The 24,528-nt window shown below is 39.8% G+C and overlaps 1 long non-coding RNA gene across 1 annotated transcript; it reads left to right on the top strand.

The window, feature by feature from the left end:
* Positions 1-6,308: 6,308 nt before the first annotated feature.
* LOC308689955 lies at positions 6,309-24,153 on the top strand. The gene is made up of 5 exons (XR_014030096.1): positions 6,309-6,449; positions 6,915-7,056; positions 7,594-7,665; positions 23,065-23,106; positions 23,208-24,153. It is a non-coding gene; the product is annotated as an uncharacterized lncRNA (long non-coding RNA).
* Positions 24,154-24,528: the final 375 nt, after the last annotated feature.

Below are 24,528 nucleotides of genomic sequence, written 5' to 3'. Positions count from 1 at the left end.
TATTATTATTGTTGCAGTCTAATTTGCACGTAAGCCTTTGCTCCTAGCACTTTCGATTTGGCACATTTTCGCGTCATTCACTTAATTGCCCGACCGAAACAGCATCTGTAAGAATAAATATAAATTGAGGAGATTCAGATCATTCTGTCAGGACAAGCGAACAGCATACTAGAGGCACGGCAAGAGCGCGCAAGTGTGTTTTTCTAGAATACTCTGTTCTCCTGTTATTTCAGTGCTGCATTTTAGTCAAGGTAAGCCCATCTTCGATTCTCTGCTTATTTTGTATTTTTAACCTCACATAATTCTGTATTTTAGTTAGACGCGTTGCCACAGTAAACAAACAGCCGCGAGTGAAACTTACTATTATTATTGTTGCAGTCTAATTTGCACGTAAGCCTTTGCTCCTAGCACTTTCGATTTGGCACATTTTCGCGTCATTCACTTAATTGCCCGACCGAAACAGCATCTGTAAGAATAAATATAAATTGAGGAGATTCAGATCATTCCGTCAGGACAAGCGAACAGCATACTAGAGGCACGGCAAGAGCGCGCAAGTGTGTTTTTCTAGAATACTCTGTTCTCCTGTTATTTCAGTGCTGCATTTTAGTCAAGGTAAGCCCATCTTCGATTCTCTGCTTATTTTGTATTTTTAACCTCACATAATTCTGTATTTTAGTTAGACGCGTTGCCACAGTAAACAAACAGCCGCGAGTGAAACTTACTATTATTATTGTTGCAGTCTAATTTGCACGTAAGCCTTTGCTCCTAGCACTTTCGATTTGGCACATTTTCGCGTCATTCACTTAATTGCCCGACCGAAACAGCATCTGTAAGAATAAATATAAATTGAGGAGATTCAGATCATTCCGTCAGGACAAGCGAACAGCATACTAGAGGCACGGCAAGAGCGCGCAAGTGTGTTTTTCTAGAATACTCTGTTCTCCTGTTATTTCAGTGCTGCATTTTAGTCAAGGTAAGCCCATCTTCGATTCTCTGCTTATTTTGTATTTTTAACCTCACATAATTCTGTATTTTAGTTAGACGCGTTGCCACAGTAAACAAACAGCCGCGAGTGAAACTTACTATTATTATTGTTGCAGTCTAATTTGCACGTAAGCCTTTGCTCCTAGCACTTTCGATTTGGCACATTTTCGCGTCATTCACTTAATTGCCCGACCGAAACAGCTGTACTCACTCAAGCGGTGAAAGCATTATCTGTATATCGGTGTAATTTGCGCGCTGTCGCGGAAGCGTTCAGCCTCCTCGTGTTCAGACCGAATCGGGTAAAGACCATCGACTCTACCTGCGCGACTCCACCGAGCAAGGACACCAGAAAGGCACTTAAGTATCTCCTTTTCCCTTTTCCTTCACTCTTTTTATCTTATTGTTCACCTTAAACAACATGTGCTTTCAACACATTACTGTTATCACTCGGCAACGCCCTTTTATCACGCTCAAAAGGCAGCGCAATACTGCCAATCTGCGTCCCATTCTCTCATCCACACACACTCCTCTCTCTCTTTCCGTGGGTCTATGGAATTGTCAGTCAGCAGTCAATAAAGCTGACTTCATTCCAGCCTTTGCATCTCATTCTACTCTAAATATCTTGGGCCTGACTGAGACCTGGATTCGTCCAGAAGACTCAGCAACCCCCGCTGCTCTCTCTAGCAATTTCTCCTTCTCTCACTCCCCTCGCCAGTCTGGGAGAGGTGGGGGTACAGGGCTCCTCGTTTCTAACAATTACAAATACTCTGCGCTCTCTTCTATATGCAACAACAACTCATTTGAATATCATGCTATTACACTCACAACTCCCATTAAGATCCATATTGTAGTCATTTATCGTCCCCCAGGTCAGCTGGGTAATTTTGTGGATGAGCTGGATGTGCTGCTGTCCTCCTTCCCTGAGGACGGCACCCCACTTCTAGTCTTTGGTGACTTCAACATCCATCTCGACAAGCCGTATGCAGCAGACTTCATCTCTCTCCTAGCCTCTTTCGATCTCACACAACTCATCACCACAGGTACTCACAAATCAGGCAACCAACTGGACCTGGTTTACACACGCAACTGCACCACAGACAACATCTTGGTGAGACCTCTCCATGTCTCAGATCATTTCCTCATTACCTTCAGTCTACAACTCTCTACCCCTGCACCACCAACCCCACCACCAGTCACTTTCAGGCGAAACCTGCGCTCACTTTCCCCCTCCCATCTTTCCTCTGCCGTCTCATCTTCTCTTCCCCCACCCCCACAATTCTCATCTCTGGATGTGAATACCGCAACGGATACCCTATGCTCCACTCTAACCTCTTCTCTAGACATTATCTGCCCTCTCTCCTCCAGGCCAGCACGCGCCACTCCCTCTAACCCCTGGTTATCTGAGGTTCTTAGGGAACACCGGACCGAACTCAGGGCAGCGGAGAGGAAATGGCACAAATCAAAAGACGCATCTGACCTGAGTACGTATCAATCTCTCCTCTCTTCCTTTTCTGTTGATGTTCATGCTGCAAAATCTTCATACTTCCACAACAAGATCAACAACTCCTCCAACACACGATTACTCTTCAAGACATTCAACTCTCTCCTCTGTCCACCTCCACCACCACCCGCCGCCTCCTTAACTGCTGACGATTTTGCGATCTTCTTCACCAACAAAACAACATCTATCAGCAGTCAGTTCTCAGCTCCACACACACACGAACCCAGACCGACCCCTTCCACAGCCAACATCCCTCTGCCCTCCTTTTCTCCACTAACCGAGGAAGAAGTATCTACACTTCTCCTCTCCAGTCACCCTACCACCTGCCCTCTAGACCCCATCCCCTCACACCTTCTACAAGCCATCTCTCCCACACTTCTACCAGCACTCACACACATCAACTCATCCCTCCATACTGGCATTTTCCCTACAGCATTCAAGCAGGCTCGGGTTACTCCACTGCTTAAAAAACCAACGCTAAACACATCATTTGTAGAACATTACAGACCTATCTCTCTCCTACCATTCATTGCGAAGACACTTGAAAGAGCTGTTTTCAACCAAGTAACATCCTTTCTGTCTCTCAACAACCAGCTGGATGTCAACCAATCCGGCTTCAAGAAAGGGCATTCTACTGAGACTGCATTAGCTGCTTCCAAATCCTCAGTCCTCATCCTCCTGGATCTGTCTGCTGCCTTCGACACTGTGAATCATCAAATCCTTCTGTCCAGCCTCTCAGCACTGGGCATCACAGGAACTTAACTCCACTGGTTTGAGTCCTATCTCACAGGTAGGTCCTTCAAGGTCGCATGGAGAGGCGAGGTATCCAGAGCACATCAACTGACCACAGGGGTTCCCCAGGGTTCAGTTCTTGGTCCCCTCCTCTTCTCCATCTACACCACATCACTGGGACACATCATACAAGCACACGGCTTCTCCTACCACTGCTATGCTGATGACACACAGCTCTTCCTCTCGTTTCAACCAGATGATCCCACAGTAGCTGCACGGATCTCAAGCTGCCTGGCAGACATCTCGACGTGGATGAAGGAACATCACCTGCAGCTCAACTTGGCAAAGACTGAGCTTCTCGTCCTCCCTGCCAATCCGTCTCTACAGCACAACTTCACTATCCAGCTAGAGTCATCATCAATCACCCCATCAAAGTCGGTGAGAAATCTTGGAGTAACGTTTGATGACCAGCTGACCTTCACAGATCACATTTCAAAGACAGCTCGATCATGCAGGTTTGCACTGCACAACATCAGGAAGATCAGGCCTTTCCTAACTGAGCATGCAACACAACTTCTCGTCCAGGCCCTGGTCATTTCTAGGCTTGACTACTGTAATGCTCTTCTGGCCGGACTTCCAGCATGTGCAACTAAACCTCTACAGATGATCCAAAATGCTGCAGCCCGTCTTGTCTTCAACGAGCCAAAGAGGGCCCACGTCACTCCTCTGTTCAGCTCACTGCACTGGCTACCTCTCGCTGCTCGCATCAAGTTCAAGGCATTGACACTTGCTTACAGATCTATCACAGGCTCAGCTCCCTCCTACTTTCACTCACTCCTACGAGTCTACATCCCTGCCAGAAGCCTACGATCGGCCAACGAGCGACGTCTCGTGGTTCCATCCCAGAAAGCCACAAAATCACTTTCCAGAACATTCTCATTCACAGTTCCATGCTGGTGGAACGCTCTCCCCACCCTCATCCGGAATGCAGAATCCCTGACAACCTTCAAAAAACATCTGAAAACCCATCTCTTCCGGGAGCACTTAACCTCATAAAAAAAAAAAAAAAAAAATAAAAACCTCCCCTTTCCCTCTAAACCTCACTTATCGGGCTTATGCTACTCTGAATAATGCCTGAACTTTGTATCTTGAGCACTTCTTGCGCTGCTTTTTGTTTTTTGCCTCTTCATGATGACTCGCTTAATCTAGTCCTACTTTGTAAGTCGCTTTGGATAAAAGCGTCTGCTAAATGACTAAATGTAAATGTAAATAAAAAAGGTAGACACTTATACAATATACAAAAATATATCTCAAGTTGCAAATATAGTTATCCAAACAGACAGGAAGAGGTTTGGTTTACAAGACTGAGAATAGGCCATACTGGTTTAAATAACAGCTTATACATTTTACACAAACATCCATCTGGGAAATGTGAGAATTGTGGAGTGAGAGAGGATGTAGATCATGTTCTTTTAAGGTGCATAAGATTTTCCAGACAAAGAGAGAAACTGAAGAGGGAAGTGAATGCAGTAAATAAAACCTTTTCTTTAGAAACTTTATTATGTGAGCCTAGATCAGAAAACATCACTAATGCTATGATAACATTTATCAAAGAAACACAACTAGCAAATAGGAAAAAAACATTTTTGTTGTTTTTGTGTGTGTGTGTGTGCGTTGGTGCGACCTGATTATGAGGACAAAAACCATGGATACATACCGACTCTATGAGGACATGCCGTAACTACGAGGACAGCACTAATGTCCTCATAAGTCGAGCAGTGTAGAAAGGCTTATCAGGCTGCGCCTAACCACCTCCCGCTTTTTCTCAATATGTCCTTATAAATCCGTTGTACCCGTTTTTCAGTGTGTGCCAGTGTATGCTCAGAGTGTTTAATCTCCCTCTATGTGAAATTCGACGTTACTGCAGTATCATACACATTTCATACACCCACAACCACGCCCAAGCGCGATTCATTGGTGGAACGCTGGAATTCTCGTCAGTGATTGGCTGCTGGAATCCTCATCAGTGATTGGCTGCATTTCACATCCGTCAAAGTCAGCGCGCCTGCGCCTCTGATCTTCTATCGCAGACGTGTGGTGTGACGGTGTGATTAATCAGAAGATTAATCATCATAATGAAAGATTAATTAGCAGAATTCGAGCGAAGTTGACGAGCTATAGTGGGAGATTTTCACTTTATCACGAGGAAGGTAAGTGCGTTTATTTATATATTCTACCTTTATGGAGTTAAGTGTCATGAGTCAGACAGTTTTAAATAACGTTAGTTACATTACTTTAAACGTGGCCACTAATCGGGCTAATATAAGTCCATAAGCAGTTAAAATGGCGTCTCCAAACAACTTGCACATGCTATTCACGTTTTTTGTTTTGTTTGGTACTTAAACGAAATTCTCTTGTTGTTCATATAGACGCATACAAGTATTAGTATTAGTTGATGAAAGATACATCTCCATGGATGCTTGAGAGAATTAATTAACATTTTGAAATGAATCAAATGTTGTCATCATGATGACTGGTAAAGTTGAGTGGATGAATTTACAGTATAATACAGTAAGATACAGAAATATATGAAATAAACAGAAACGAAACTAATGTAAAAGTATACTTTCATTAATGTAACGTTACTGTCATTAGAATGACTTGGAAAAAATATTTAGTTGATTCATTTTAGGGCTGGATATTAGCAGACATTTTATGATTCCATTCAATTTTAATTCACATGCTGTCGATTCTATTTCCAATTCGATTTTACATTTATTATTTTAATGTAAATCAGGTGTAATACATGTAACATTTTCTAAAACTTTCTCTCTATAGTTATTTTTTCTAAGTAACGAGTTTAGCTTCGTTTGATCTAAGGCGCCACATTAAAGAGTGATAAAATGGTATTAAAATGGACTGAATTTGAAATCGGAGACTGTTTCTTATCAAAAGTAACAAGCCTCAAAACCTCACTTATCAACTTTATGTGTAAAATGTTGTATTTATTGATATAGACTACAGTCTGACAATAATGTACTGTATATAAAGCATCTATCTATCTATCTATCTATCTATCTTTATAAATACATACTAATTATGTTGTCTGGAATGTTTTCAGTCAACATGTTTAGAAAGAAGAGAATAAAACCTGAGCAGGATGCAAAAGAACACATATTGTCGGGCAAAGACAAAGCCTTCATTGAGGGACGACAAATCAACACATTCAAAGGTAAATTGTGCACCACAAGGCAATTTGACTATGTTCAGACTGCAGGCAAATCAAATCATAAAGTAGGCATGCACTTGTAAGAATGAAAAGTAGGCCTATTGCTGGCAGTCTGGACATGATCTTTCACATTCACACATTTTACCCTTGGGTAAGCCGCTCATTTTCATTAAGGTTAAGAGATGAAAAAAAAAAAACTTTAAACAATTTTTTTATTATTATTATTTTAAAATAAATACTTAAAACTATGTATACAGAGAATAGTGTAACCAAATTCAACTAGTAGGCTATATCACAGTGAAAACCAATGCTTGATTTTTTTATTTTTATTTCCTGCACCTCATATTACATTACACAGTTTTACAGGATTTAACTCTTTAAAAGGATAGGTTGGTTAGCTGTGTAACATATAGGTGCACTTGGATTCATGTTTTATTTGTATTATTGTATATTATTTTGCCCTTTTAGGGAGAGGTGTGTTTGCACTTGAGCACATTGAACCATCCACCTTTGTTGTTGAATACCGTGGGATTCTCTCTCAAAGTAAACATGTTAAAGATGTACAAGGCAACTACTTGTTTGACTTCACATGGAATGGAACACGTTATTGGTAAGCTGGCTGTTTCTTTTTTGGTTTATTTATTTATTTTTAGTTCATATTCAGAGCAAACTAGTTGCATTTAATTCTAATAAAAACAGTTATGATTATGATGATTATTATTATTACAATATAGGGCTGCACGATTTGGGGAAAATGTCATATTGCGATTGAGGTCAATATTGCAATTGGAATATGCGATTGCGATATAATAAACAAATGGTTTCATGAGTCAACTTGCTTGGATCTAAAGCAAAATGCACACACAGAATAGTGATAATTCTGAAATGTGTATTTCTCAACTCAAACTAGCAACAACAACTAAATGATTGATAACATCTAAGCCATTGATGTCTGGATATAAATAAATCCATGATGACAATATGATGCAGATTATTTAAAACAATTCTGCATGTCTGCTTTGTGCACGACGGATCCATGAAAGGGACACTAGATATTTAGACTTTGGTTGATACTAGAATTAGTTGCGGTGACCAATTGGCAAACATCCTTGCCTCAGTGTTGTACCTGTCTTTCTCATAATTACAGGAATTGTGTGACGAGACATCAGTGGCTGTGACTGAATGCAGTGTGAATCCTTCCTCATCAGTGAAACAGAAAGTAAGTGAGCGCATGTTCCTTCATTGTTTTCTTCTCTTTGACACAGGCAATGTTAAGTGTAGGATGGTTGGGCATCATACTAGACTGGCTGACGTGGACTGTCGTCTTAAAGACGCTGTTGTGACATCTCAAATTCGAGCAAAATGTACCTTGCTCGGTTCATTCATTTTCATAACTCGTGCGTTGGGGGATGGGCATGACACTGACCTGAAATGTAAGGACAGTTCTTCACTACGAGGACCGTCATGTCAGGGATAGGGTTTGAGGAAAAGATGTTGCTTTGGGTATGTGCCGGCTGCTTCTTTATGTGGATAAGCTGTAGACCCAATATGCACACTTTTCAATCTGGAAATGCTTTGTGACTTTCAGTCACAGAGACGTAAACAGTTAAGGCCCATTCACACCAACCATAACTGTGTTAGGGTCCAACCAGCAGACGGTAATGTTCTGTTTATTGTGATCGCATCTTTGACTGCTGCTTATATACTGAAGCATGTTATAGCAGAATTGATTCCGATTGGCTGTCAATTAAGCAATGTATCGCAATACAAAAATGCAACAATATATATTGTGGAAAGTGACAATATGTATTGTGTATAGTACACCCAAAATAAAAATTACTGTGTGAGGGGAAACAATCAAGTTTACAGAGTTCGTGTCAATACTACATTAAACTACTATATATATATATATATATATATATATATATATATATAAAATAATATAATGCAGTGGGGGAATATTTGTGGGTCCTGATAATGCCAAATGTCTTTTGTTACCAGTGAAAAGTGGCCTACATTAATTTAAATATATCTAGTTGGTGACAGAGTGCAAGCATATTTGTCTAAAACAGGGTTCACCAATCTCGGTCCTGGAGGGCCGCTGTCCTGCAGAGTTTAGCTCCAACCCCAATTAAACGCACCTGAACCAGCTAATCAAGGTCTAACTAGGCATACTAGAAACTTTCAAACAGGTGTGTTGGAGCTGGTTGGAGCTAAACTCTGCAGGGACAGGGGCCCTCCAGGACCGAGATTGGTGAACCCTGGTCTAAAACAAATCTGTTAGCCTATTCATTTCCTCCCCCAATGTTTTGCAAATTAGGCATTTTAATCAACAGTTAAAAAAAAAAGTTACCCTTTTACCACGTCTTGGAGTATCTCTATAATATCGTATCGTGATATGTATCGAATCGTGACATGAGGGTATCGTTACACCCCTACTGCCAATGTTTCTAGCGTTTCTCAGCTGGTAAAATCGTTCTGAAAGTGATTTTTTTGTTTTTGTTTCTCTGTGGTGTTATCGTGTAAGCTGTGGTGTAGACTCTGCTATTCTTTAATACTGAGAGGATTTTTTAGGCCTATAATTTAGTAGATATATAGTTTTTAGTTTGAACAGTCCTTTTTTAGTTGGTAAAATTCATCCTGTCCTCAGCTAGCGGTGAGGGGTTTGCGTTTAGGGAGATTTTCTTGTCTAATATCTGCATTTTAGGGGGGGAAAGCATAAACAACATCTGCGTTCATACTAGGGATGTCAATTTTCACAAATTCCCATGATCGATCGTCGTTTAAATTAACGATCAATTAATCGATTAATCGTTAGCCTTAATACTGCGATATGCGTCACCTGCAGTGGCTATGAGAGCATGACAGGGTCTGCAAATGCTGCTCAAAACGCTATGTTCCTCACCAAATCAATTAGAATAGTTTTCAATATAAATAAAGGGCTAGTAGGATTGTAAAATGTTTCGATGTGATTGATAATTAAATTAATTATTTAATAATCAAATATAACTACTAATACAACGTGTCACCAACGCCGCCTCATATGCGCTTAGAATGTGTGACCGTTGTGGACGCGCTCTTCCTGGAACAACTGCACGCGCTGAATGAATCTGCTACCATTAAACTGGAGCACTTTGCTAGCACGTTATTTATCTAAAAAAAACGCATCCTATATGAGATTAATCCGATATATTCAGGGCTTGAATTTCGGCACGGGATTGCGGGTATTGCGCATATTTTGTATCATTCCCGCAGGTCTCCCATTTATAATGCGGGAAATTCCCGCAAACATTGATTCACTTTAGCATGTAGGTTGTATTAGTAAATTAATCCACACAGATTGTAAAATCAAATCAGTCATTTTAAAACTGTCTGCGAGACGCAATTTCACAAACGTGTGAAACGAGTGATTCAGCGGCGCTGCGTCTTCTATCTCTCGTCTCTCATATGGGTTGCACAAGGTAATTGTTAAGCGCGCAGCAGGCGGCGATAATACACTCTCGCATTTCGGGAGTCGGGATAGACGGAATTGTCACTTGCATAATCGGGCCAGCATTGCATCACGAGTAACTAAAGTTTACCATTTGCACGTCTTTTTAAGTCTCACCAGTTTAAACCTCCTCACAAACAGCTCGCGGGTAACAAAAGTTATTTTTCGTGGATTATATCGCTTAAACAGTCAAAAACATAAGAAAATTATGTCAATTTCGGTCTTAGTGATATCCTCTAAACACAGTCGGTTGTTATGTCTTAAGCATAAATCGCACGTGACCGTATAATCAATGAAAACAGGATCCGTGCATTAGCTCTTAAAGCAGGGCTCAGTAGTTTCGGGATTTCTTCGCTGTATTCTCGCTTTTTGCTCGCAGGTTTCTCTCTAGAGCTCCCCCCACAGCTTCGGAATAGATATTTGACAACACTGTTGTAAAAACTCTTTGGCGATTCTCAGACACCAGAGGCTAGTAGATCAACGACATCAAAGCAGATGGGACATTCTTTAAAACGTCTTCTTCATTCGGGTTCGAACAGCGTGAGGGAGCGCAATAAGGACAGCATTTGAGCAGATTTCTTTTGGCCGTAAAGCAATTGTTTACATCGCGAGACCTGATATCACGCGAGACTTCCTGACGCGGCGGCCGCGGCCCGCCGGCTTAAAGTTGCAAGTGTGGATTTTCCGCTCACGGGCACCAGGGGGGTGCGAGACGACCACCATTCAACCCGAAATAAGTAATATAACCATTCCAATGACTCCGAAGCTGTTAAGTTAAGGTAAAAAAGTTACTTAGTTCACCTTTAAAGGGACAGCAGCCATTTGTCTGTCATTAATTTGTTTGTCAAAACAACAAAACATAGCTTTAATTTTAAGGAATCAGGATTGATAGCCTATGTATTTAATTTAATCAGGACTAAAATACTACCTAGTGTTATTTTACATTTGATTACTTTTTTCAGTCTCTGCGCAGTATTTCTGAATACTAGTTTTAGACCTAAGCAAAAACTTCTCTTTTTTTCTCTTTATTGGTATCTTTATTCTATTGTATTTATTTGTGCTACTTTTTTCAATTTAATTCAAAGATTGAAATCAAGCTTCCTTGAGCTGTGTAAATTCTTAAGAACAAAATTACCCCATTGTAAAAATGCAATGAGTAAGCCTACATTTAGGCGAGATAAATGTAAAAAAGAAAAAGTCTAAACTCCCCCCTCAAATTAAAAATCCCCCCCATAAGAATCACCTAAGGGGGGATTTCCCCCCCATTTTCCAAAATGAAATTCAGGCACTGTTATTCAAAATAAACATAATATTACAAATTATATCTGCACAAAATGACGCAAATTCATTCACAAGTGAACTTGAACTAAGTTACGTGCCATTCATTCAGAACTACTCATGTTGTGGATGTGGACGCGGTCTTCCTGGAGCAACGCGACATGGCAACTAAACCCAAATAATTCACAATGTTTTATTACAATATTGTTCTCTTTTAGGGATGTCAATTTTCTCAAATTCCCATGATCGATCGTCATTTAAATTAATGATCAATTAATCGATTAATCGTTAGCCGTAATACTGCCATATGCGTCTACTGCAGTGGCTATGGCCAACAGCATGACAGGGTCTGCAAATGCTGCTAAAAACGCTATGTTCCTCACCAAATCAATAATGGTTATAAATATAAATAAAGGGCTAGTAGGATTGTAAAAATGTTTTATGTGATTGCTAATTAAATTAATTATTCAAACTACTAATACAACGTGTCACCAACGCCTCGTATGCGCTTAGAATGTGTGACCGTTGTGGACGCGCTCTTCCTGGAACAACTGCACGCACTGAATGAATCTGCTACCGTTAAACTGGAGCACCTTGCTAGCACATTATTTATCTAAAAGAAATGCATCCTATATGAGATTAATCAGATATATTCAAAATAAACATAATATTACAAATTATATCTGCACAAAATGACGCAAATTCATGCACAAGTGAACTTGAACTATTACGTGCCATTCATTCAGAACTACTCATGTTGTGGACGCACTTTTCCTGGAGCAACGCGGCGACACGGCAACTAAACCCAAATAATTCACAATGTTTTATTACAATATTGTTCTCTTTATAATGTTATGTAATATTACAGTCCCAATAGTCATTATTAGTCGTGCACTGCCGTTTGAGCTGCGCGCGCTGAAGCTGACGCTTTACTACAGAGTTAATTCTTAACCAAATGCATCCAATATGAGATAAATCAGATATAGATAGGCCTACAGAAAAGAAATAGTATTACAACTTACATTTGCACAAAACAAAAGGCTGCGAATGCAGACGCAAACTTATAGTCATGATGAAGGTGTAAAATGGTCCCAAACATAACTCCGGCGCACTCGCTTTACATGTTTCGCGGTTGAGCAGCGCGCACGCGCATGAAGACCTGCTTAATCGATGATCGATAAGTTGTATCGATTAAATGTATTATCGACAATTATTCGATCGTCGATTAAGCGTTGACATCCCTAGTTCATACTAATTTGTTAAAGGGACACTCCATATCACGTGATGCTTTGCGTGAGGTTGTTGACAAATGACAGGCTGATCCGTCGTCCACGTTGGTGTGCGTCATTACGCATGAACCAAGGCTGATATTGTGGAGAGAGAGAGACGCACGGCACAGTGGTTTCGAGGGGAGAGAGAGAGACGCACAGAGAGACGCGAGTTTTGAAGAATACACAGAGAATAATGGATCATCAGAGATTGAGAAACATGGATCTAAATCAAGCGCTGGCCTTTTTTGATGCCATGGAGGATGATGGATTTTCTGGAGAAGAGAGCTTTTTGACTGATGAGGAACTAGATTACCAGGATGGTCTAGACCCTGCTGAAGAGTAAGTGCCATTTATTTATTTACTGTAAAAGTATATATATATAAAAAAAACTAATATGATAAAATATAAATTTTCTAAATATGTAAAAATAAGTTCTGTAAAAGTAGTATTTCGTTTTTCTATGTTTGTTAAAGAGTAGTAAGAGTTGTGGATTACACTTTGTCTCTCAGCCATTGTTTGTCTGAGTTTACCTAGAGATACAAACAAAGGATAGTGGGGGGTTGGTCACACCTTTTGGCTGGGGAGAGAATGTCTCAAGGATGTTGTAGTGGGGGGTTGATCACACCTTTTAGCTGTGGAGAGAATGTCTCAAGGATGTTGTAGTGGGGGGTTGGTCACACCTTTTGGCTGTGGAGAGAATGCTCATATTATAGCTGTGGTGGGTTGGGGGTACAGTAGCAATCTCAGCCATTGTTATCTTATGTGAGAAATCAAATACAAAAACACTAATTGATCTGATATGTATGATCTAATATTTTGCTTTATTTGTTTTATAGTCATGATAATGAAGAAGACACCAGCCCACCCACCCGAGCCAGACAGGAAAGCGCCCATTCTTCCGCTGAGGAGGGCCCTTCCACTTCTGCTGCAGTATCCCAGCAGCTGCCAGGAATAGGTCATGGACGGCTGCAGTCACGGTCTAGAGGGAGAGCGCGGTCAAGGTCAAGATCCAGATCCGGCAGCTTGAGGGGTCGACAGAGTCCTGAATCCACAAGGTCAAGATCTAGATCACCACAGCCAGCAGCCCCAACTCCATCATGGAACAGTGAGAGTCAGCCAGACATCCCTCCAGTGCCCAAAAGGTTCGTCCCAACAAGAAAGCCAGGACATCAGCTCAGCCCCACATCCATATACACACCATTGGACCTTTTCAAACTTTTTGTCAGTGACAGTGCAGCAACCACTTTGTGTAATAACATAAACACAAACGCTGCAAAAAACATTGCCAATGGCAAAAAATATTCCTGGAAAAACTTCACTGTTGAAGAATTTTTCAAATATTTAGGACTGACTTTCTTTTTTGCACTGGTGAGACTGACAAATATCCGGCACTACTGGAGGACAAACACCATTTTCAGCCAACAGTTTCCCCACTCAGTGATGGCACGTGCAGGTATCAGGTCATTTCCTGGAACATCCACATGAGCAACCCTGATGAAGATGTCCACAATGACCGGAAGAGAGGGACACCAGCTTATGACCGGCTGTTTCGTCTGAAGCCCCTTTTAGATGACATCAAACATGCATGCAGAGCATTTTATCACCCACGGCAGAACCTTTCAGTGGACGAGAGGATGGTGGCAACAAAGGTTCACACTGGCATGACCCAGTATATGAAGGCGAAGCCAACTAAGTGGGGCTTCAAACTTTTTGTGCTGGCAGACAGCAGCATTGGGTACACTTTAGACTTTGCTGTATACACGGGGAAGTCTGTGTTTGCTTCTGGTGAGGGATTGGCAAACGACTCGGTTATGTCCTTCATGAACAAATCATCCCTAGGGAGTGGCTACAATGTGTATGTAGACAACTTCTACACAAGTCCAAAGCTATTCATGGATCTCTACAGCATGAACTTTGGAGCATGTGGCACCTACAGGGGCAACAGACGAGGATGCCCCCGCACAACCACAAATGCCATGAACAAAAAGGATCCTAGGGGCACCATCAGGTGGATCCGTGACGGCCCTCTGGTTTTTGTAAAGTGGATGGACACTCTGGAAGTCTCTGTCTGCTCCACAATTCACCCGGCCTTCTCTGGCACACCTAAGATGGCCGACACAGCAGCAGTGCTCGAGTGAAGCTCCTTAAATCTCAGTCTGCTAAATGCGCTAATCAATTAACTTTCCTGCATATCTATCCCACGTTAAGTTCTGAGTGTTACCTCCTTTTTGTGACTTTTTGGATGGTCACTAATACAAATTGTTTACTTGATCATTTCACCTGTGCTTCGCTATGGAACAAAACGCAACTAACGCATTCATTTTGAACGCTCTTCAACAACTTAAGCGAGAGATGTTCACGTATTTTGACCCGAAACTTGACAACCTGCAAACAGCTGCCGATGCGTTGCAGTCTTCCCTTAAATCACTCGGGGATCAAGTAGGCGAGCTCGAATTTAGAGTTCAAATCAGGATAACATAACTGATCTAGAGCAATGCGTTGAGACGCTGGAGAAGCAAAATGCTTTCTTGCTACAGAAAGCCGAGGACGCCGAAAATCGGAGCAGAGCCCTAAATCTTCACTTCATTCACGTTCCTGAGCGAGCTGAAGGCACTGATACAATCGGCTTTATTGGACGTCTACTCACTCTTCTATTTGGCGAAGCCAGCTTTCCCATTCCACCTGTGATCGAGCGCGCTCATCGCACTCCTGGAGCCTCCTCCAAAGGGAATTCCAAAGCTGGTTCAAGACCAATTTTGGCAAAGTTTGGCACCAGTGAATATCATGAGGCCCAAAACGCCTGGACTTCTTTTGGAAAAATGTAAATAGTTTTGGTTCTGTTCAAGTTATTATGTTTATTCCTGTGCTCCAGGACTCCAAAGACATGAACAAACTGTTTTCCAGAGGAAATTTGCTTAGCTTTTATTTATTTGTGTGTGATTTCAATAAATGTTTGAGTGATTCAATTTCCGTTTTATTTTTTCATTTGTCTTTGTGGTCCCATAACTTATTTTACAGTCAGGTAACATCAATGCAACACAAATATGCTGAAAGTTCAATTTGTCATGAAAAAAAAAAGAGGTGTGTCAATTGTCTGTGCACAAAAGGGTTGATGTTTTACAAGCTTTTTTTTGTAAATAACACCAGACGGAAAATTAATTAAAAAAAAAACCCTTAGGTCTTTGAGGGTTAAAGGGTTATGTAAGATTGTGGCCAAAACTGGTACTGCAATCACTTTCAAATTACTGTACCCCCTTCCCCCTCCTCCCTGACTCGAGGTTGCCAGATAGGCTGCAGGATCCAGCAGGAACGTAGGCTGCTACGAGAAGTGGTGACTAGAGCAGAGCTGGCAACCCGGATGCCGCAACACTACTGACTCCGGGATTGGTAGATAGGTGGAGGGTGTTTGTCCCGCCATAGTCTTATCTGATCGGTGAGTAGCCGAATGTAGACGAACTGCTGCGCGTGTGACAGGGCGCATGTTTGAGAGAGAGAGAGAGAGAGAGAGGGAGAGAGAGAGAGAGAGAGAGAGAGAGAGAGAGAGAGAGAGAGAGAGAGAGAGAGAGAGACAGACTTGAACAACTCTTTATTCACTAAAGATTAGTACAAAACTTTTTTTCTAAATATTGCCAAACAAACTTTGGCCTCATCACATATAACATATGTACATTAACCTAAAAAAAAACATGTACATTCACAAAAAATAAAATAAAAAAAATACAATAAATAAATACATAAATAAAATTACAAATTTAGGAATAAAATTTCCTCTTGGTCAACCACACACAACACTCCTGCCTGTCCCCAAAACTCATTGAAAGCAACCACATTTTTTGTTAATTTAAAAAAAGCAAATTCTGCTTTAATCCTTGCAGATACAAAAGCCTTTAAAATAAGTTCAGGTTCAGTTGTCCCGCTGACTTTCCGCTTATTTTTCCTTGTAATCCATATTGCCAGCTTTGTTTCACCAATTAAAAAATTGATTAAGGAAATTCTTTTTTTATCTGTTGCAACATATTTTGGGCCAAATATAAATATATTTTCATCCATATCTTCCCCAAGTGCTCCAAGCCAACTCTTTAAAATCTGAAACAAACCATTTAGTCTAGAACAATCTAAAAATAGATGCTTCAAAGTTTCTTCATGACCACAAAAGATACATTCCTTCCCCACACTGGGGTCAACATGTGTCAAGTATCTATTAGTTGCAATTGCCGAATGCACAATCCTCCACTGAAGGTCTGCAGTGCGTTTTTCTATAGGTGATTTATATAAAGACCTCCAACATCTCCTAGGAGAAGAGCCCTGGCCAATCACCTCCAACCACTTTGATTCTTTACATTCCTTCAGCTCAGATTGATGAGAGACTTTCACACATGAAACATACAAGGCTTTCTTTGAAACGTCTTCAAACAAATTTAGTTCAGGTATACAGAAAACAAGAAGTGATTCCTTCTCAGGCTTTTCATCTATTATCATTGAAATCTGAAGTTTTGGAAAACTTTCTCTCATTTCATCCTCTAGTTCACCACCACGATTTTCTAGTATACTTTGTCTGTAGATAGAAGGAAGAACTGAAAGAATTTCCTTCATTACTTTATCCATAAATCTCACAGATTTAATGCCCGTCAAACTACACAGTTCTTGGGGACTTTTCCACTCATTTCCATTCTTTAGATCAGACAAACATGTGCATTCTGCTCTCACCATTAATGTTTGCAAACTTCTCATTTTCAACACATTTGCTTGTATTAGGGGATTGTTAAAGAGTGGTTCATTTTTTATCCAACCTTCAAGGTTTGGATCTCTCCTCACTTGAAAGACAGAATTCCACACTTTCAAAACTGATTTATAAAACGGAGAAGAATCAGTCCATTCCATATCTTTCAGACTGATTAAAAACAAATTAAAATCATATTTAAACCAATTCATACCACGTAATAAGGAACAAGCTGTATCAGCCCAACAGATTTTTTCAGAGTACAGCAACTTCTGTGCAGTCTGGAGCCTGAAAGCCTTGATTCTGCTTTTTATATCTATTAGGCCTTGTCCACCTTCACTGACTGGTAAATATAAAATAGCAGATTTTACCCAGTGCTGACCGGACCAAAAGAAATCATTTATTTTCTTTTGCAATAAATAAACTACTTCATCAGGTGGATTCAACACATTTAGTTTGTGCCAAAGAGCTGAAGCAGCCAAATTATTTGCCACCAAGACTCTCCCTCTGAAAGATAACTGAGGCAGGATCCATTTCCACCGTGACAAACGGTCACACATCTTATCATACATTCCTTCCCAGTTCTTCTGAATATAATTGTCAGTACCTAAATAAATACCCAATATTTTCAAACCTTCTTTACCCCATTTCACACCTCCTGGTAAAACTGGTGGCTTTTCTTCAGACCAATTCCCTAAAATAAAACCTTCACTTTTTTCCCAGTTTACCTTTGCTAATGAGGCATTTTCGTACTTCCTTAAAACTTCTTCTAAAACAGACACATCTCTTTTACTTTTGATAAACACGGTGACGTCATCAGCATAGGCAGAAAACTTAGGTTTAACTTTTTGTTCTTTAATTAGCAGGCCATCTAAATTTATCCCCAATTGACAAAGCAAAGGTTCGATGGCTAAAGAATATAACATCCCTGACAAAGGGCAACCTTGTCGAATCCCTCTACGTACTGACACTGGTTGACTAAGCCCTCCTCCTACCTTCAACATTGTGGAAACATCAGAATACAACAGTTTGATCCACGAAATAAAAAGATCACCAAAACCAAAAGCTTTAAGGGAACTAAACAAATAAAAGTGACTGACTCGATCAAATGCCTTCTCTTGATCAATTGCAAATATTCCAATATTGTCACCATTCCTTTTTGCAATATCAATGATATCACGAACAAGAAAAATGTTATCCATTATGGTTCTGTTAGGAATACAATAACTTTGATACTCATTTACTATATGTTCTAAATACAATTTCAATCTATTTGAAAGACATTTCGCTAAGATTTTATAGTCAGTACACAAAATTGCCACTGGTCTCCAGTTCTTCAAAAGACCAAGATCACCTTTCTTTGGTAACAAAGACAAAACGGCTCTTTTACAGCTTGTTGGTAACTCTTTTTTCTTATAAGATGATTTAAAAACATCAAACAAATCATCTTTTAATAAGTACCAAAACTGTTTATAAAATTCGGCTGGAAGTCCATCAATTCCCGGTACGCGTCCATTAGATAGCTGATTAACAGCCTTTGTTACTTCATCAATGTCCATTTCAACCTCCAGTTGATTCCTCTGTGTATCAGTCAACTTTGGTAAATCTTTAAAAAGGTCCTCCATACAGCCAATGTCACATGGACCATCCGAAAAAAGTTCTGTATAGAAATCAATAGCCATTGTCCTCATTTCTTTAGGATTAGTTGTCACAGTTCCATCTGATTTCTTTAGATGTAGCATTGACTTCCGCGCACCTTCCCGTTTCTCAAAACTAAAAAAGAAAGAACTTGGTGCATCCATCTCTCTCAGAGAGAGGAAACGAGCTCTTATTAAAGCTCCCTTAGCCCGCTCATGAAAAAGTGAGGACAAGGCTTTCTTTTTTTCATTCAGTCTTTCAGTTGATTCACCATCTTGGTTAATTAGGCTTCTTTCAATTAATTTTATTTCGTCTTCCAGTTCCATAACAGTTTTTTTAAAACAATGACTTGCATTAGCTGTATAATTTTGACAAAAAATCCTAATATGCGCTTTTCCCACATCCCACCAATGCACAACATCATCAAAATCAGTCTTTCGCTCTCTCCATTTTGCCCAAAATAAATGAAATTTTTCACAAAAGAAGGCATCCTGCAACAATTTTACATTAAAATGCCAATAATAGCTATGACCTCTTGTCTTTTGTAAATTAAAAACAATCATACATAAATGATGATCTGAAAAACCACTGGGGTAAATACAGGCCTTCAAAATTCTATTACACCAGTCTTTATTAATATAAAAACGATCTAACCTGGCAAAACTGATGTGGTCACTTGAAGACTTGGACCAAGTATATTGCTTTTCTACCGGATGTTGTAATCTCCAAACATCACATAAATCAAAATTGCTTATTATTTTATTTAAACACGTAGCAGAAAGAGGGCATGGTTCTTCTCCATTTCTGTCTAATTTAAAATCTGATGTACAATTCCAGTCACCACCCAAAACTAGACAAGCATTTTTATCATAACTCCCCATTATACTTTGACAATTCTTAAAAACCTTTATCCTTTCTGCACCATTATTGGGTGCATAGACATTAACAAAGACAAAAGAAAATCCCAACAACTTAGCATGAACAGCCAGAACTCGACCCTTCTCTATCTCATCACTTGATTCAAAAATTATGTCAATTCTCTTCGAGAACAAGATAGCAACACCACCCGTTGTATTAGTGCCATGACTTAGGAAAAGATGGCCTCCCCACCACTTTTTCCATTCTATCTCATTAGCTATGTCACTATGTGTCTCTTGTAAGAAAATTATATCCATATCCTTATTTTCAATATATTCATTCAACACTGCTCTTCTTCTACCATCCCTTCCTCCATTAATATTAATTGTTCCTATCTTAATACTTCCCATCAGAAGAAAAGAAAGATCAAGAAAGAAAAAAAGAAGGGTTAGCAAAGAAAAAAACAGAGAAAACACCCCAAGTGATTTAATCATTAAGGAGTTGTTATACCTTTTTCAAGGGCCATTTTTCTTCTCAATTTAGTTACAATTTTTTTCAATCTAAATCGTTTCCTTCTACTCAATTCCTCATAAGTGGCTGTCTGTTGAATTTTTCAAAACTGATTGCAAAAAAATTTTTGCATCAGGAAAAAATTCACTTATCTCTATTGTTTTGCCAAAAGTCGCGTCCAGGAAATCACTAACCTCATTTACAGTATACAATTGATCTTCACTAATTTGAGAAAGAATGTCCGATGTCTCTGAAAACATATCATCATCTTCCGTGTCATCTTGCTCCTCTGCATCAGTCAACTGGGACAAACAAATCTGTCCAGTATTTTGTGTGTCATTTTTGACAACCTTTGATAACTTAGAACGAAGACTCCCTTCGTCTTCGTTATCGCCATCATTACCATCTACACATGGATTTTCTCTCTTTTCAGCACGAACCAAACTACCAGTTGAATTTCTGTTTTGATTACTCCTCCCTTCACCTGCATTTTCATCTTTATTTTTTCCATCAACTGTTGTTTTATTTGGATCTTCACTGAACTCTATCATTTCACCAATCTGCACACTAGAAATGACTTCATTATCATTTACATTATTTTCTGGCTGCGTTTTGTTATGTGGACAAGCAATCTTTTTATGTCCAACGTCTCCGCATTCGAAACATTTCAAATTTCCGGTACTCGCGTAAATCATATACGATTTACCCTCATGTTTGATTCGGAAAGAAATATCAAGTGTTTGTTGATCAAGAAACATAAACACCTGACGCCGAAACGACAGCACATGTTTCAATGCTTCATTCCTACACCTCAACGGAATCATTTTCACTTCACTAGCCATTTTTCCAAACCTCAACAATTCTTTTTCAATGTCACTATTCAATATAAAGGGGGGCACATTAGAAATCGTAACTCTAACAGATTGCGATACAAGCGGTGACACAACAGTAAACGCTCCATTTACCCAAACGCCAGATTCAATTAGTTTACTCACCAAGTTTTCATCTTTAAGGAAAATCACCACTGCTTTGTTCATCCTTGACGCTGAAATTATATTCCCGTATCCAATTTGTTCACCCACAGCGACAAGCACGTCTTCTACATTTGAATCCGCGTCGGGTACACACCTGACTCCATGGCGAAGCGAGACCGAGGCTACACCCCCACTCGGGTGAGCCTCCATCTCAGGCCTCCGCCACGAAGTCAAAAAACTTTCGAAAACCGAAGCGTAATAATACTCGAATGCAAGTAAATCAAATTATACACAAAACAAAAAAAAAACATAAAGGAAAAATAGATAAATAAAAACAAAATAAATAAAATAACTAGAAAAATAGAAGAAAAAAACCCAAGTCGCTCTTCTCACCCGTTTGTTGCTCCCATAACCCAAACCCCCAGCATGCAGAGAGAGAGAGAGAGAGAGAGAGAGAGAGAGAGAGAGAGAGAGAGAGAACACCATTTCGAAACAAAAACGAGGAGTAATTCAATAATTAGTTCGCAAAGTAACTCTTCACTAGAAATTGTGTGAAATGATTTCCAGGCGGTAGAGTGGAGCTCAATTCTAGTCTATATTGATGGGCGGAGTAGTGGGAGTGGCCTGCGGAGCTGAGCATTGCAATGCACTATGGGTATTGTCTACAATCCACAAGCACTAAAGTCATTTTCTGCCTTTTATCGGCCAAGAAGGACCCAAATTAGAAATGTATGCTACTATTCTACTACATATATGACCCACTTTCAATACACATCCAGTGCATCCTCAAACTGACGACAAAACCTCATACAGTTACGCGCACACTTTGGAGACTGTCTTGTTTTCAATGCAAGGGTAGTAAGGAACTGGGGTCCGTTCTTCGTACGCCACTCAGTTAGTGGGATTTGATTGTGGATGATTTGGCATGATCTTGGATTGTTTGGTTCTTCAGTGCTCATCCTGGACTTGCTGTCATAGTGTTCCTATAGTGGTCCGTAACTTAAACCTGCTCGGAAGCTTATTTCATGTAAACCGGATTAGATTGCATCTTTTTAAGTGGGGTTGATTCTTAAAATATGTCCCAACCACTGCTAATTTATTACAAGAGTTCCTTACTGAAACTAATTTAAAACTGACAAAAGTAATTTAAAATAATAATAATGATATAAAAATTAATTTGAAAATAATGTGTTGAACGCCTGTGTACGAGTCAAAAGAAGTATACTTTGCAAGGCTGTGCATTCGACTGTGGTAAAAATTCGACTGTGGTATACTTCTGGCTTTAGTCTGGTGTTGGTTGTCTAGTCATAGCCAATGCAGACTGTGCATAGCACTTTAATAACACAAGATTTTGGCCAAATGTTTTAAACCAAAAACAAACTAAGCTCCCAAAACACAAATCTAACATTCGCTGGTCCAAAACATCGTAAATCTATTTGAGCTTGATTGACACATGAAGTGTCTGGCCATACATCATTTTATTTATTTATTATTTTTGAACTAATTTCTTGAATGGCAGCAGTTAACCTGCAATTTTAGCTGGTTTCAAAACACCTGGATATTACCTGCCATGATGACATTTCCTCAGATAAACTTCTGAGATCCAAAAGCTAATGCCAGCATATTGACATGGTGACTAATAAATTGTGTGCGCATATATTTTAGATATTTATTTGAGAAAAAGGATACATGTTGATTTTGGGTTCATGTTTTATTTTTTATCTTCCACAGTAATTCAGTGTAAAGTGGTCCTTTTCGTGTTACACAGGACCAGAGACTAGTTTTCCCTGTGTGCTTATCTGCTGATATTTCACATGGTCCGAAACTGTTTGGATTGTAGGGCTGGAATACATTTTAATTGTTGTTTTTTACCCCTCAGGAAAAAGCCAAATGAATCAGGATGAAACTGAGAACTCCAGAGGTATTTAAACATTTGGGTATATTAAAGTTATTCCATGTATATACATATAGGTGTATAGGTATACATATGTGTATGTATATGTTTGTTTGTTTGTTTTACAGAGACCAAATTGAGGAGAATTGTGAAAAGGCCATGGAGCCCAAATGAAGTGAATGCTGTCATGAAACATTTCAGAGTCCATATTTCAAAGGGACACCTTGCAACAAAGGCAGAGTGTGAGCAGTGCAAGACTGCAGAGGACCCTGTTCTGAGAGAAAGAACGGCCCAAAATATAAGGGATTTCGTGAGGAACCGAGGTTTGATGTTGAAAAAGAAATCTTCTTAGAGTTCTTCGAGAGATCAGTGTTGCCTTCCATTAAAGGTTGTATCAGCGATTTCAGGCCCAATAAAGGCCCAAATATAAATGATCACATTCATCTCATTTTTCCTAACGATCCGCTAGCTGGCCGCCCCATAAGCATGCCATCCAAAAACCGCGTCTCTGTAGGCAGCCTAGGCTCTGAGATCTGCACACAAAAGGTGGGGGTGTTGTGGTGTGAGATTTTGCGGTGATTGGTTGGAACTGTTGGTGATTGGTTGGAACACTGTTTATTTTGGTTTTGGTGGTTGGTGAAACCCATTGTTTTTGTGTGCAGATCTCGGCGCCTAGGCTGCCTACAGAGACGCGTTTTTTGGATGGCATGCTTATGGGGCGGCCAGCTAGCGGATCGTTAGGAAAGATTAGATGAATGTGATCATTTATGTTTGGGCCTTTTTTGGGCGTGAAATCGCTGATACAACCTTTAATGTCTGTGGGTTTTGTTCTCAAAAGTGTTGTTGGGCCAGAAGAGTGTTCAAGACATCCTTTTATTTACTTTTATTAAAACACTGTTTTGAAAGAAATGTACAAAAACATGCATTTACTGGAAGGCAATTTAATTTGGTTTTATTTTCAGTGTGTTGTTGAGGTCATTTTGAGGCACACTCCCTCATGCACTTTAGTCCCATAATGGTTAGAGATGCACCGATTACAATTTTCTAGGCCGATTCCGATTTTTCCGAGTTTGACCTGCCGATTCCGATTTTTTATTTATTTTTTTTTTTTTTATAAAACACCATATACTTCTACCCAAACTGAATAATAAAAACAAGTTTAAATGGGTGAATTTTCTATAAATATTTTTGAGTCTTCTTCATTTTCTTTTCTGACATAGCCTACTCCAGTTCTTGTTAAAACACACTAGACATGCAAATTCTGTGCATTTTGGGCACTTTTTGTGTGAAATCATTTATTTTGCCCATCAAAAAAAGTGTGCTTTCACTTTAATTGAGTGTGAGCAGCGCAGCAAAAATAGACTCTGCGCCGAAACCGCTTCATTGCTGCTCACTCTAACATGCACGCCGAAAAAAATACGCGCCTCTCACGCTTGCGGTGTGAAACTG

The sequence above is a fragment of the Scardinius erythrophthalmus genome (assembly GCF_964197995.2).
Source record: "Scardinius erythrophthalmus genome assembly, chromosome: 4".
NCBI lineage: Eukaryota > Metazoa > Chordata > Actinopteri > Cypriniformes > Leuciscidae > Scardinius > Scardinius erythrophthalmus.
This window is presented reverse-complemented; position numbering and strand designations above follow the sequence as displayed.